Source organism: Vicugna pacos, chromosome X (genome assembly GCF_048564905.1).
Source record: "Vicugna pacos chromosome X, VicPac4, whole genome shotgun sequence".
NCBI lineage: Eukaryota > Metazoa > Chordata > Mammalia > Artiodactyla > Camelidae > Vicugna > Vicugna pacos.
In genome coordinates, this window is record NC_133023.1 from 106,319,091 (window position 1) to 106,336,214 (window position 17,124).

Below are 17,124 nucleotides of genomic sequence, written 5' to 3' on the forward strand. Positions count from 1 at the left end.
GAAGGTGGTTCAGCTTACTAAGATGGAGAAAATTTGGGAAAGGGGTTGCTGAATTATTTGGGATATTGGGAACTTATTCACATCTAATCCAAATTCTTCATGCTTGCCACATCATCAAGAGCAAACATATGTTTTTCACTGTCCATGTAAAATAACTTTCTGAAGTCACTTTGAAACATTTCCTCTCAGTCAGTTCTTACTAGAAACAGCAAAATTATTTTCTTCAAGTGGAAACCACCTTATCTAAAGGTTTTTCCTAAATTCTTGTTCTGCATTCCTTTATGAGAGATGTAGATATTCTCTCCAACCCATTTATAATCACTTCATCACTAAATCCATAGGACCTATGATTGCTCATTCTGGAAATAAACTGACTTTGATTTATCATCTTATTCCTTCATTCATTCAGTCAGTGTTTATTGAGGACCTGATTTGTGTCAAGGCTCTCAGCTGGGCATTGGGAACATAAAAGAATGATAGGGACCATCATAACTATCCATCCATCTATCCTTTCATCCATCCATTCCCTCCTTCCTTCAGTCACCCCTATTCCTCCATTCTCTCATCTTCTATTGGCCAGGTTTGCCAAGAAAGAGAAGTTCTGGCTCACTTGGAGAACTAGGTAATGAACAGGGTGAGGGAAAATTGGATAGTGCAGCAGGAGGATTGAAGAGAAGCCAAATACAGTCAACTGTTTGATAGAGGCATAACCCAAGAGGTTCATTCAACTCTAGTGACCAATACATCTTGTGTTTGGACTATAGTGACAGCCACTCCACATCCACTCTTGTCTCTTCCAATCCATTGTCCCGAGTAGCTAGAGGGATTTTTAAAATAGCTAAACCAGCGTACCTTTCTTCCCATGCTTAAAAGACCCCCATGCTTTCCCATCAGACTTCAAATAAAGTCCACATAAAATACACATACTTTCCCACATATTCTATATTTTTGTCATAAGAATCTTTGCCATAGACATCTTTGCTGCAAGCATTTTTGCCACATAACTAATTGGCTATCAGGAAATTTTGTTGTAAAAATAAAATAACTGTTTGACAGATTGATTTGACAGTTTGGTCTCAACTGGTTGACAGTTTAGTTTCATTTTGCCATTGGCACAATACTCCCATTTTTATATGACAAATCGCCCTCATAATGACCTACACAGTGACAAGCAGATATGTCAGTCTTAAAATAATAGATCATAACAACTACGTATGTTAACTTGATAGAAAATATGGTGATAAAACTTACTAGAGGTGTGAAATAAGAGTGTAAAGCCAGATTGCATATTATACTAGAAAATGATAACATATCAGTTTGCAAATCCTTTGGTGATTTGAAGGCACAGAGTTGAACCCACAGTTCCCATAGAACTTTGGAAGGTTTATTAACAGACATGTGACAATATGCCAAGAACAAACAACAGTGTAGCTCAATACAAAGCTCAGCTACAAATATGCATCCTAGTATTTGGAAACTGATATTCCTATTAATAAATGAAGAAATTTTAGTGAAAAAGAAAAAGTGTGATGCTGAATAGGGAGATGAATCAACAAGTAAAAAAAGTATAAAATACTATGATTGAATGACTTGGGAGACAAGTGTTTAGGTACAACTCACAAAACAAAATCAGTTTCATCTACGCACTATTGTCATTAATCTACACATATTTTTAATGTATTCAGATATTTTTTTACCTCTCAGTAAAGTCTTTCTAATTTTGTTATTCATTTCTCAGGTTTTTTATATCCTTCTTAATATCCCTCTTCTGTTTTATCCATTATTTTTTTTTCTTTTATAGCAAAGTTGCCTTATGACCAATTAGGTGAAAATGCTTGTGGCAAAGATGCTTGTGGTGAAAGTACCTAGAACCACCTTTCCAAGGTCTCACAGATTCCTGCCTGCCTCTACAGTTTCATCCATTGCCAGTATTCCCGTGGGTCACTCTGCTGAAGCCCTCAGGCCTTCTCCCTGTTCTAAGAAGGCAAGCTTTCCCCTAGTGTACGTCCATGCTGTCCTCTCTGCTTCAGATCTGTTCCCCTAATCTTTGCAGGGCCAGCTCTTTCTTATTGGGTAAATCTCAACTCAGATGCTGCCTCCCTAGGGAGGGCTTCTCTGATCATATCATTTGTTTACTTGCTTATTACATAGACCCTCTAACAGAAAGTCCATTCTTTCAACTAATATATCCTGAGTTCCTCCACAGGACCTGACACAGAGTAACTACTCAATGCATATTTGTTAAATGAATGAAGAAGGGAATGAATGGGCATTATTATTTCCCCTGGCGGGTAACTGATAAGTCCTTCACTTCACTGATGTGAGGGCTAAAGAATTGAAATGGCTTGCCCAGGATTGGAACCCTGATACAACAGCTGCCTAGGTCCATGGTTCTGATGCAAGCAGGAAAGCTGCCTCCCCAGTTACAGGCTTGACAGAGAACATTTTAGTCAGGCTTCACCAAGTTTCCTTCTTTCCCCATTCTCCTGCCAGTCCGCCATTCCCCAAGAGGCACAAGGCTTAGTAACCAAATTCCATAGGCCACCATGCATGAATCACCCAGGCCCAGTAATGAATCCAGGGGGTGCTACTCAGCATCCTCATAGTCATTTAGTGACAGATTGGAAGCAGCAGCTCATTACATACCTGCTCACTTCTTCTGTATACGTGGGATGGCTTCATTATGCCCAAAGAAATTGGTCAACAATGGAAAACTTAATCAAGTCAGTGATTTAGCCCCAGGAGGCCAGAGGGGAATAAAAGATGCATGACCAAATGCAAATAAATCCAATAAAATTAGTTTGTAAGTAAAGGCATTCTTTCATCCTGATGTGTAATTTTATTGTGGGAGTGAAACTGAATGCCAGTGGATAAATACAGTTGAGGGCTGTGGCCATTTGGGCCAGCTCACCATCACACCTGCACCTCATACATTCACACTCCAGGTACTGGGATTTGCCAGAACAGGGCCTGATTATGAGCTTAAAAGGCCCTAAGCAAGGAAAAGATTATGCCACCCTCCCATATGCAATTAGAAATAATGGCTATTGTATAAAGCAAAAAAATGAGTGTAAGAATGTAATACACAGTTATGGTTTTATCCATGGTGGTAGCTACCTAGGTACTTTGGTTTTTGAAATGTTTTGTTCTTCTTTTGGTTTCTTTTTGTTCACTGTCTTCTTCCTTCTTTCCTTTCTTCCTTTCTTCTATCTTTCTTTCTTTCTCTTTTCTTTTTTCTTTCTTTCCTTCTTTTTCTCTCTTTTTTCTTCACTCACTCCTTCTTTTCCTTTCTTTTCTTCCATTCCTTCTCCCTTTCTTCCTTCCTTCCTTCCTTCCTTTTCTTTCTTCCCTTCTTGCTTTCTCTTTCTCCCTCCCTTCCTTCCTCCTTCCCTCCCACTTCTTTTTCTATCCCTCTTTCCCTCTAGATCTTTTCCCCTTCTCTCTCCCTCCCTCCTTTCATTCCTTTTCCCTGCTGTTTTTATCTTATTAGACCAGAGAAGCCTAGCAGGTCTGGGCCTCCTCACTGTATAGATGGAAACTGGCTGTGCTGTGGAGGGACATGATGGAAAGGGAGGCCAGCTGTATAAACTGGTTAAAGGCCTGATTACATACAGTATTTAATGAAAAACAGTCAATTTATTTCAAGTATGTAAAGCTTATGTATTCTTAGAGCAAATTAGACCCAAAGAAGTAGCCTGGAGCTTGAGGGCTGGCTTTGATGCACAAATAAGACTCATTTGTAATTAGCACATTAATTTGGTACAAATGGTAGCTCTTGAAATGCTTGGCCCCTTGGCCCCTTGGCCCCTTTTCAGTTTCCTCTTCTCTGACTGTCATCTCTTTTCTCCCAAGATAGTCCAACCCAGGAGAATTGAGCATTTTTGGAGGTTGGAATCAACAGGAAGTTACTGTCATTCTGAGATATCTGCTTGTCCAACCTGTCTGGCTGAGCTTTGTCTACCTGATAAGTGTAAACATGCTGAATGGTCAGAGGTTTGCTGATCATTTTCTGAGCAGGGTAGACAAAGCTTTTGTGACTTTTATATTTTACTCACCACCATCTGTTCTCCCAGGACTCTAGTGACATCTGACTTCTCACCATTGCCCAAGTATGCTGTCCACTTTGAGGCCTTTGCACAAACTTTTCCCTTTGCTGGGAATGTCTCTCCATCTCTTCACTGAGTGCCCTCCAACTCAGGTTTCAAGCTCCATCTTAATGTCATCTCCTCTGTGAATCCATGTTAAAAACCCTGGCAGATTTAATCCCTTCTCTGTGTTCCCCCAATCCTCTGTCCATCTATCTATTATATCCACATGTAGTAGCCTTGCCTGTTCCCTTGTGGGGGAACCATGTCTTGTTCCTTTAGGTATCCCCTTTATTTTCTTCTTGCCTCCCACTCCCCACTCCAGTGATTGGTCCTTGAGAGATTTTCAGTAAATGCTCACTGAAAAGGAGAGAGGTAATGAGTGAGAGAATGCTCTCTTAGGGAAAGCCCTGCTGCCAGCCTCACTACTCCAAGTGTGGCTCCCAGTCTGGCAGCATCAGGACACCTGGGAGCATCTCAGGCCTCATGCCAGACTTACTGAATCAGAATCGGCTTTGAATAAGATACCCAAGTATTTCTTTAGATGACTAAAGTTTGAGAATCACTGTAACAATTGTTAGAGGGAGAGTGGGAGAAACCCCTGATCATATGTCTATCATAAAAACAAGCTAAAGGTCAAAACAGGTTCAAATGCTCACCAACAAGGTGATGCTGGGACTGCTCAGAGCAGCCTAGGAGAGCAGCTGGCTAACTGTGATTCCCAATGGTCCCCCAGACTCCTCCAGATGACGTTTGCCCTAGTAGGACCAAACAGAGGGTGTCAGAGCTGCGAAGTTCCACAGCTAGTATGCAGCCAGATAGCCCCAGAGCTGGGTCCTTGGCCAAAGCTGGCCAGCTAGTGACCCAGGTCATCTTGCTACATCACCAAGCTAGTGTAACTCAGCATCTTGCATTTGAATCTCTGGTGACTTCTATGGTCCAGTCTTGCTCCAATTCATTAAGAGTAAAAATAATTTCCACTGAACCCTCAGGTTTCTGTTAATTTGGCCAATTTCCTTTTTATTGTTATTTTTATTAGATAACAGAGCCAATTTTAGACGAATTAATGCCATTGCACAGAAGAAAAGCCCCATGGTGGTCCCATCTCTTTCTAAGGAAATGAAAAGGTCACTATGCATCTCTCAGCTGGTCCAGGAGATGAAACTCTTCTTTCTAATTAGTCACTTGTGATGGCTTTTTCATTTGAAATGTTCTTTCTGTATAATTCTCCCAGCTCCCAAGTTTACCACTCCTTCCCATCTCAGAGTTGAAACTTTCAAAGTTCACTCACACACTCCCTGCTGTCAGTTTTTATCTGAGGGAGGCCTCAAGGGAGCTGTCAGCCAATGCCAATGGGCAGAGATGTATAGAACATTATCCAAAAGCTCAGAGGCTGAATTCCCAGCTAAATTGCCACCAGTAGTCCTTAGATCACATCCCCTGATGACTTGCCCCAGTCCTTCGAATTCTTTCATACTTTCATTCCTAATGAATCTTCTTCTTGAACTCAAACAGGCATCCAGCCCATGGGTGCCTCCCGTTACTGTCAGTCCAGCAGCCTCCTCCAATCCTCTCTTCCTTTCCTCCCAAGTCAAGCCATCGTACATGGTCTATCTGTGGGACAGTTCTGTCCCCAGCATTCTTGATTCCTTTACATTTATCTCTTTCCCTTGTACCCACCCAACAAAATCCTAACCCTGGTCGAACTAATGATCTACAACGCAACTTCTTTGTTTTTAACCACAGCTCTGAGTCCAGCTTGGAAAAAAGAATCACAACCATAATTAGCCTCATTATAAATTTGAATCTGTCCTCAGTTGAGCAATCATTGCTGCCAGGCAATCCTTTTTCATGGCTATAGTGTGATTTGCTCCCATGTTTTATCCAGCCAATAAGGCTTGACCATCAGTTTGTGAGGGAGAGGCACTCTCAAAAAGGACTGTATGCCTGCTATGAAACTGGCCAGAAAAATCTTTGAATATTTACATTTACCAGTCACTATTGTAAACCTTTTCTCCTATCTTCAACATTCCTAATCAGTTTTCATCCTTCTTGCCTATGGAAAGCAACCTTGCTCTTACTTCCCTGATAAAATTGAGAAATTACATCTCTCAACTTCCTGACTCTTCCCCCTTACCAGTTTATAATAGTCTTCTCTTCTCTGACTACTTTACCTCCAGCTTCAGAGATGATGCTTTCTTTCTGTTCAAAGGTTAGCACTTCTCCCATGCTCACACTCCTAAGACCTTCCTCTTCTGTCACCTCATCAGTCTTTCCCTCTCTTTTCTGCTCCTTCATGTTCATTTTCTTTAATATCTTTTTCTCTAAACTTGAGAACACATTGCATTTCTGTAATCTCAATTAAAAATTCCTCTCTTGATTCTTTATCCTTCAGCCACCACCATATTTTTCCCCTACTCCCTCCACTGCCAAACTCCTGGAAAGAGATATGTGTGCTGTTTCTACCACTTACCCACTTCTCACTTACAATCTACTCTACTCCTGACTCTTCCCCCTACTCCACAGAAACTGCTCCTGTTAAGGTTGTCAATAACTTCCAGGTTGCTAAGTCTGTTGTCAAGTTTCAATATTCTTTTTACTTGACCTCTTAGTAGCATTGAATACTATTTACCACTCCCTCCTTAAAACGCTATACTCCTTAGACACACTATTTCTCTTATTCTTTATGGGGTCTCCACTTATTTAATCATCCATCAATATGCGACACCCCATTGTTCCTTCTTCAAGTCTATGATTTTTTCCTTGGACATTCTCTCCCACTACTATGGTACCAACTACCACCTCTAAGCTCAAGACCTTCCCCAATACAAACACACATACACACATTCAAATTTTATATGCACCTCATAGCTCTTCTGAGCACACAATTAACAAACAATCTGCCTGAAATCTCTGACTGGACACCACAGAGGCATCTCAAATGAAACAAGTCTAAAATGAGCTTGTCATCTCCCCTTCACCCTACTCCATGAAAATTAACTCCTCTGTGTTTCTATTTCAGGGAATGATTATATCATCCTTAGAGTCCCCAGTTCCATGAATTTGGGAAGCATCCAACCAGTCACCACATCCTGTCAATTTCCCTTTCATTAACATTTCTCAAGTCTGTCCCTCACTTCTCACTTCCACTGCTACTATCTTAGTCTTGGTCTTCATTATTTTTCCACTTGATTATTACAAAGACCTACACAAAACGTATGGGTTACTGATCCAACTATACCCACTGCAGCATCAATGGCACTTTGCAGTCTGCAGGTAAGTTAAAAGTAGATAGACACAACTCTGACTCACAGATTTGTTGACTGTGTTATTGATTTCACATTGTCTGGCTGAATGTCATGGGAGCTTGGGCAATGGACGTTATCAGCCTATCTCCAAAAGAGGTATTCTGTAAATACCTCATATGAAGTAGGGAAAGCTTCTCCCCTCTATTAAAACATTTAATTATACCCTTCCAGGTTTAGCCTATCCCAACACTGTAAAAACAGGCATCATGCTTCTGGGAGCAAAGGAGAAATCAGCTGCTGGAGTGACCTTCACCTTTACATTGGATATGCGATTTTTGGGAGGTCCCCTGTGTCTTATATGAGTTCTTGACACCTTGTGACATTCTTCCCAGAAGCATTGAAGAGCCAGGACTTTACTAGACACCTTTATACCCAAGGTGTCTCTTGAGTTCCCCTCTCTTCTTTAGCATCACTATTAATTCATTCAAAATACTCCATATCAAGCAGAATTCTAAGTGATGGAGACCAGCAGTGAAAAAAGACACAAGCAAAACCTCTGTCCCCACAGAGCTCACCTTCTAGGGATTTCAGGCACTCTGGTTTATGCTCTCCTTCACAGCAAAGCTACTTGAAAGAATTATGTCCTTGTGCTGTGTCTTTCTCATCTCATATTCTCTTCTCAATCCTCTCTCATCAAATTTCTACCTCCACAACTCCTCTAAAATGGCTCTTGTGAAGATCACAAATGACAAATATGCTGCCCAATCCAAGTCACATTTATGTCCTCAACTTTCTTGACTTCTCTGCAGTATCCAACACCCATATATACTCCTGCTCTACTGAAACACTTTCTTTTCTTAACTTCCATGTTGCTAAAATCTGTTGGTTGTTCACTTGACTTATAAATGTTGGAGTATCCCTGGTCTCAGTCTTTGAAACTCCTTACTTTTTTCTTTATGCTGGCAACTCCCTAAGTGTCCATCTCTTCCAATGTCCAATGTATTCTAATGGCCTTAGTGGATTCCAATGTCAACCCCATGGATAGCCAATAGACAATGACTCTAATGTCTACACATTCCAATAGCCTTAAATGACATCTATAAACCTACAACTCCCAAATGTCTATTTCTAGCTTAGCCTTCTCCAGACTTATATATTCAACTGCCTCCCTAAGATTTCCTTAGATATCTTACTAGAATTTCAAATTAAACATGTCTGTGTTGGATATCAATTGATTGTCTCTCTAGCGTTCCTCCTACTTCCCAATTGCTTAATCACCTCTCATGATTTTCTGAGGATATCAAGGTACTTCTAGACAACCTAATTCCACCTCCCCTGATCTAGATGGGGAATGCATAATCTAACTTGTCAGTTCGTATATTCCATTCTCCAGGTCACAGTGATTGCTTCCAGGGCAGGTGCATGACTGAGGCTAATCCAATTGGACTGGGCTTCAGAACCTCTGAATTTTATATATTTTCTTTCTTGCTCTACAAGAGTGATGTGTGGAATGAGACCTGCAAGTGCTGCAGCAATTTTGTTATCATGAGGCAAGTCAAACTGATGACCAGAGAATGACAATGCCAAGAGATTAAGAGCAACTGAACCAGAACTCTGATCAAATCATACCTGAAAACTCGCTGCTGTGAATTTTTTTTTGAGTTCCAAAAGCCATTGAAGTTCCTTTACTGTTGAAGAAATTTTGATTTGGGTTTTCTGTCACTTGCAATCAACAGCAGAACACTTAATTCTTCTCTTCCCAGATTTGCTTTTCCTAAAGTCTTACCCATCTCAGTGAACTAGTTACTCAAGCCAAATGTCTAAGCATCATTCTTGATTCCTCTCATTCCTTCATCCCATATATCTAACCTTTCATCACCACTTCTCTTCATCTCTCAGCTACCATGTTCCCTCTCCCACAGTGCTGCAATAGCATCCTATTTTACTGTCTTCCTGTTTCCACTATTTTCCCTTTTCAGTACATTCTCAACACAGCAGAGTGGACTTTAAAAAACATAATACCACTCTCCTGTTGAATTCTTTCAGTGGCTTCCCATCACACTTAGAATAAAACATATACCCTTTCATGTGCCTATTGATTATTTGTATTTCTTCCTTGGAGAATTGCTTGTTTAGGTCTTCTGCCCATTTCTGGATTGGGTTTTTTTTTATTATGTCATATAAGCTGCTTATATATTCTGGAGATAAAACTTTTGTCGGTTTCATCATTTGCAAAAATTTTCTCCCATTCCATAAGTTGTTGTTTTGTTTTACTTATGGTTTCCTTTGCTGTACATAAGCTTGTAAGTTTCATTAGGTCCCATTTGTTTATTCTTTCTTTTATTTCTATTGCTTGAGTAGACTGTCCTAGAACATTTTTGAGATGTATGTCAGATGATGTTTTGCCTATGTTTTCTTCTAGGAATTTTATTGTATCTTGTCTTATATTTAAGTCTTTGATCCATTTTGAGTTGATTTTTGTGTATGGTGTAAGGGAATGTTCTAGCTTCATTGTTTTACATGCTGCTGTCCAGTTTTCCCAACACCATTTACTGAAGAAACTGTCTTTATTCCATTGTATATTCTTGCCTCCTTTCTCGAAGATGAGTTGACCAAAAGTTTGTGAGTTCATTTCTGGGCTCTCTATTCTGTTCCGTTGGTCCATATGTCTGTTTTTGTACCAATACCATGCTGTCTTGATGACTGTAGCTCTATAGTATTGTCTGAAGCCTGGGAGAGTTATTCCTCCAGCCTCTTTCTTTTTCTTCAGTGATGCTTTGGAAATTCTAGGTCTTTTGTGGTTTCATATAAATTTTATTAAGATTTGTTCTAGTTCTGTGAAATATGTCCTGGGTAATTTGATAAGGATTGCACTAAATCTGTAGATTGCCTTGGGCAGGGTGACCATTTTAACAATATTGATTCTTCCAATCCAGGAGCATGGGATATCTTTCCATTTTTTAAAGTCTCCTTTAATTTTCTTCATCAATGGTTTACAGTTTTCCATGTATAATTCTTTCACCTCCTTGGTTAGATTTATTCCTAGGTATTTTGTTACTTTGGGTGCTATTTTAAAGGAGATTGTTTCTTTATTTTCTTTTTCTGTTGATTCATCATTAGTGTAAAGAAATGCAACTGATTTTTGAACGTTAATCTTGTAACTTGCTACATTGCTGAATTCTTTGCTTAGCTCTAGTAGTATTTGTGTGGACCTTCTAAGGTTTTCTATATATATCACTAATTATCAGAGAAACTAAAATCAAAACTACAATGAAGTATCAACTCACACCAGCCAGAATGGGCATCATTCAAAAGTCCACAAATGACAAATGCTGGAGAGGCTGTGGAGAAAGGGGAACACTCCTACACTGCTGGTGGGAATGCAGTTTGGTGTAGCCACTGTGGAAAACAGTGTGGAGATTCCTCAAAAGACTAGGAGTAGACTTACCATATGACCCAGGAATCCCACTCCTGGGCATATATCCAGAAGGAACCCTACTTCAAAAAGACACCTGCACCCCAACGTTCATAGCAGCACTATGTTCAATAGCCAAGACATGGAAACAGCCTAAGTGCCCATCAACAGATGACTGGATAAAGAAGAAGTGGTATATTTATACAATGGAATACTACTCAGCCACAAAAATGACAACATAATGCCATTTACAGCAACATGGATGTCCCTGGAGAATGTCATTCTAAGTGAAGTAAATCAGAAAGAAAAAGTAAAATATCATATGAGATCGCTCATATGTGGAATATAAAAAAAAGGACATAAATATAAAACAGAAACAGACTCATAGACATAGAATACAAACTTGTGGTTGCCAAGGGGAAAGGGGGTGGGAAGGGACAGACTGGGAGTTCAACATTTGTAGATACTGACAGGCATATGCAGAATAAATAAAGAAGATTATACTATATAACATAGGGAAATATATACAAGATCTTGTGGTAGCTCACAGTGAAAAAAATGTGACAATGAATATATGTATGTTCATGTATAACTGAAAAATTGTGCTCTACACTGGAGTTTGACACAACATTGCAAAATGACTGTAACTCAATAAAATGTTAAATAAAAAACATATACCCTTTATTATTATTAAAAGGTCCTATGTGATCTGGACCCTGCCTACCTCTCCATTTGCATCTCTTATCACTCTCCTTCTTGCTTACTCCATTCCAGATAAATTGACCTTCTTTCTGTTCCTTGAACAAGCTGCTTTCAACCTTAAGAACTTTGCACTTACTGTTCCCTTTCTTTCTTTAATCACTTATCTGCAAGAAATTTGTATGGCTGCTTTCTTTTCATCATTCAAGCCTGGTCTCAAAAATTAAGTACCGTAGGGCCTTCCTTGATCATATTATGCAAATTAGCTAGCATCCTTCCTATTACTGGAAATGTTATTCCATTTTATCTTGGACATCATAACTATCTAAAATTATTTTATTATAACAAGATATACATCTTCATGTATCTCTTAGCTCTCTACACTAAATTTTCAATTTCATGGTGGCAGAAGTTAAGTTTAACTTCTTCACCACTGAATTGCCAGGTCTCAGTAGGTTATCCATAAGTGGTTGCTGGATGAAAGAGTAAATGTCCAAGTGACATAGACCTGGCATATCAACCAAAGGAGAGGCAAAGGCAAAAGTGTTTCAGATACTCACAAGTTTTCTGAGGATGATAATGCATGAGTCTCAGAGAACAATAACAAAAAATACTAACCAGAAAAACTGTAATTCCAGGACACCCCATCATCCCCAACATTCAAATTAAGCCATGAATCCAGGAAAACCTCTAATTCTTACAGAAGAAGTTCCTTTCTCATATCATTGGAAATAATTAGGCTTCTATGAGCCAAACTCATAGAAAAACTGGTTGTTTTTTTTTCCTTCAAATTCTGATGGTCACATAATGGAAAATTGTTTCTCCAAGTGCTGGCTGCTAAAAAGTCTTAAGCTTAACTGAAAGTTTAGGATCCCATAGTATGCATTGTATGTACAAACTGACTTCTGGCTCCATCATTTTTGTTATTTTGTATTTTTCCTTAGCCCTGATACCTTAATCTTTTAAAAATCTGATTGTATTACAAGTGCTTTTGAAATTTTTCCTTATTCCATTTTTGAGCAAGAAGTATAAAAAGAGATGCTCCTAAGTGTATTTTACAAGTACACTATGGTCATCTGTTGTTGGGACAGGAATCTCTTGAGAATGTAGCAAGTGGATGAATCAGGAGCTTCCAATCAGTTGATCTATATTTATCAGGGGATCGTGAAGCCTTTATTACTCACCAAGGCTGTTCTGGAGAGCTCACTTTTCTTGCTGTGAGGAGCTAATCTGAAACTAAGCCAGTAGCTAAGGGATGTTTTTAGGTTGCTACCCTGGTCCCCATTTTGTAACCAAACAATGGCAGCAGTCCTCTGTCTCACCCATCCCACCATCAGATGGCAAACCAATATAAGGACTCCATCCTACAGGCAGTGAGGAAATACTGAAGCTTTTAGGCAATTTGTCTAAGATATATTACTTTGGCTTCAATGTGCAGAGTAAATTAGATAGGAATAAGACTAGCATCAGGGTGATTTAATGAAATCTGTTACTATAAGCTAGGTTAGAAGTAATAAGGGCTGTATCAGTCAGGGTCCAACTAGGAAAATAAAAACCACTCTAAATCTTTTTTACAAGAGAAATGTAATGTAGGAAACTGGTTGTATATGAACTGGAATGACTGAGAAGCCAAACTGTGTAAGATGAAGAACCCACAAATAAGTAACAGCAGGAAATTGCTACCACTTCTAGGCTAGAGGGACAAAGATTGGAGCCAGAGTCTCCAGAGCCCTAAGACATGGTCACTTGGTGAAAATTGGAATCATGGAGGGTCTGTTGGTGGGAGATGGAGTCACAGAGGAGATAGAGGCAGCTCAGGGTAGAGAAAGAGGACCACCATCTCTCATGCTCCTTCTCCCTTCCTTTCAACTTCTACTCTTCCTGCATAAGGCACAAGAACCAAGGAAGTTCAGCCTGAAAAACAGAGTGGAGCAGGAGAAGGATGAAGAATAGATCTGAAGGCAAATGGACCAGCCCAAGAGCCTATATCAAAATGGTGACAGTGGGGATAGACAAGAGAGGATGGAATCAGAAGCCATTTAGGAGTAAAATCAACAGGAATGTTGAACATGGATTTCCATTCTGATGACTGTTGGATTAATCACGGTGCTCTTACATAGGAGATGAAGCTGTCTGGGGCCTTTTTGAAACTTAGTTGCCTACTAGGCCTCTAGGTGGATGGTCTTGGGAGACAATCATATGATTGATTGAGACCTGGAGTAGATAAGCTTGAAACCAGGAGTGAATGATATTAAGCAGGGAGTATGTGGTGACAGAGATGAGAAATTGGGGAAGCCTGGAGCACAGTCTTGAAGAACACCCACACTTAATGGCTGGATGGAGAAAACAGAGGGATTGACCAGGGATGGGAAGAAAACCAGAAAAAAAGTGTTGTATAAGGGCAAAGAAAGAAGAGGAAAGCTCTAGGTCGTCTATCCCACTGACTACACAAAGACAGCTCTCTCTTCTCCTGAATCCCCTTCTTCCTTCCCACTGGCCTCTGTCTGGCCCACTCTAGCAATGTGGGGCATTGCAGAGCCTTCATTTGAGAGCCAGCAAGTCCTGCTGCCACCATCAGCAATACCATGCAACATAACTTGAGTGCTTACTCTCCTCTGTGGCAAGCAGTGTACTGGGAATGTTGAGGCCACCAAGGGGCTCAGAAGCAGTCATGGCCTTATGAGATACTATCTAGTAGGCTAAGTAAATGTCTGCAAGCAGAGAACTACTCTCATACAGAAACACATCGTATGGAGCTACAGCATGAAAAGATAGATGTGTGAGTCCTGAGAAGGAGCTATAGAGGAGCAGGTGTCTTCTAGGAGGTGAATCTCAGCTGGAGCTAAAGAAAGATGAATCTGAAAGAAGAGGGAAGGAGTGTTAGGAATAAAGCCCTTGAGGCATGGATGACAGGGGACAACAGGGCCCAAGCCAGAGCTGGAATGATTCAAGCCAAGGATATTGGGAGGCTAGGAGGATGAGACACAAAATTCTGAAGGTAGGAATCTAACTGACCTGATCCTCTCCCATTATGGTTCTCACTCCTCACCACTGGCCTGGTTTGCTGAGCACTTCTTGTGTGTCATTCCATAAGAGCTACATGCCAACCATAAAGCACTACCATTCTAGCTAATGCAGATCCCAAGTTTTTCCCACCACATTTCCCTACTGAATCTTCTTTGTAGAAATTAGCAGACCTGTCATAATGTAATCTGGTCATTTATTTATGTATACTAACTGCCCTCCTTTAATAAACTGTAAGCTCACTTAGGATTAATTTGCTGTACTTGTAATACCTAGCAGAATACAGCACAAAACTAGTGCTGAGTAAACATTTGTTGACTAATAGAAGGCTACAAAGGGTTGGCAATGTGGTCCACACTGTACAGCTGGAGAAACTGAGGCTCAGAAAGTTGAAGTGATTATGCCAAGGCTGCATACCCAGGAAGGACCCAAGCTGGAACTGTAATCCAGGCATCTTGATTCCCATTATACTACAGCTTCTTCCTAGCTCCTACCGGGAGACTCCAGGTCAGCCAGTGAGGGAAGCTAATGTGCAATGAATTCCAATACTGGCTTTTCCCCCTTAGTGGCTATGTGATTTCTAGCAAGTGATTTCACCTTTATGAGCCTCTGTTTCTGAGCATGACAAGGTGGACCTCTCAAAGTTGTTGGGAAGATTCATTCAGTCTGCAGAAGCATCCTGAAGAAGGGACCTAGCCCCCCAGACTGTGGCATTTGGTGACTGAGGCTCCCTGCTAGGAGGACAAAGGCTGATCCTCCTCTGTCATCTGGTGGTGGTGGGGTCTACGGGTAGCTGTGAGTCTCTGCCTGGCTACAGAACTGTGGTGACCATTGGGATTGATCCTGGAGGGTGAAGAGAAACCGGCAGGACAATTTACATGGCTTATCCCAATGGAGGGAGGGTGGTATCCTCTCTGGGGCACACATAGGCTGATGAAACTGCAAGGAACAGTGGTACTTTGGGAAGATCCCAGGCCTGGCAGGCATTAGCAACTCAGCTCTGCCACCGATGGATTTGCTGGTGACCTTGGGCAAATCCCTGTTGTTTCTGGTCCACAGATTCTTCCTTCACACAATGAGGACCTCAAAAACCCCTGTCACCTCTGCCCGCCTCCCTACTTGGCAATTACTGCTATTCCCTGATTTGTAAAATACTCTTTTTAAAGGAGAAAGAGGGATCTGCAGCTGCTCAGGAGCAGCGCTCTGGCTGGCCCAGCTGGACCACTATGCCACGGAAGAAATAGTTCTTCAGAGCAGTACCTAATTAACATTTACAGAACACTGCACCCAACGATAGCAGAAGACATATTTTTCTCACGTACACATGGAATATTTACCAAAAGAGATGCTATTCTGGGCCATAAATCAAACTTTAACAAATTGAGAAGAGTAGAAATAATAAAAAGTATGTTCTCAGATAATAATGTAATTAAACTCAAAATTAAAAGAAAAACACATCTGGATGATATCCAAATATTGAAAATTTAAGAAATATATTTCTAAATAATACATGGGTCAAAGAAGGAGTCTCAAGAGAAATTTAATAATACATTAAATTGAATTAAAATTAAAATACACACCCAAAATTTGTAGGATTCAGTTAAAGTGGTCTTTGAGGGAAATTTACAGCATATTTTAAATGTTTATATTAAAAAAGAAAGATTTTAAATTAATAACCTAAACTTCCACCCTAGGAAACTAAAGACAGAGTAACAAATTAAACTTAAAGCATGTTGAAGAGAGGAAATAATACAAATTATAGGAGAAATTAGTGGATTCTAAAGAGGAAAACAATAAAGAAAATCAATAAAGCAAAAAAAAATCCTTGAAAAGATAAATAAAATTGATCATATCTAACCAGGCTAATCAAGAAAAAAGAAAGAATACAGAAATTACCAATAACAGGAATGAAAGACAAAACATCAACAGTAATCACACAGATGTTATACTAATAATAACAGAATACTATAAAGAGCTTTATGGTTATAAATTCAGTAACTCAGATGAAAAATATTAATTCCTGGAAAGATACAAACTATTAAAATTCACACAAGGAGAAATAGATGCCCTCACTAGCTTTAGAGCTATTAAATTGACACACAGGCATAATGCAATTCCTATTAAAAAATCCCAGCAAGAAAGTTTGCAGATATAGATGAATTTATTTTAAAATTTATATGCAAAGACAAAGGAACTAGAATAGCTAAAACAGTTCTGAAAAATAATTAATTGGTATGGATCAATCAAACTGATTTCAAAACTTACTATATAGCTACAGTAACCAAGACCATGTAAGATTGGTGGAGGGATAGACACATAGAACAATGTAATAAAAAAATCCAAAATAGAACTGTACAAATATATCCAACTCACTTTTGATAAAGACACAAAAATCAATTCAATGGAGGAAAGACAACTTTTTAACAAATAGTGCTGAGCCATTTTGCACATTTGTAGCCCAAAACAAACACCCAACCAAACAAAAACAAAAAAGAGTTTACCTCAACATCACATCTTATACAAAAATTAATATAAAAAGAATAACTGACTTAATTGTAAAACATAAAATTATAAAACTTTTAGGAAAAAAATCATTAGGATGTAAGGCTAGGCAGAGTTCTTACAGCTTGACACTAAATTATCATCCATAAAA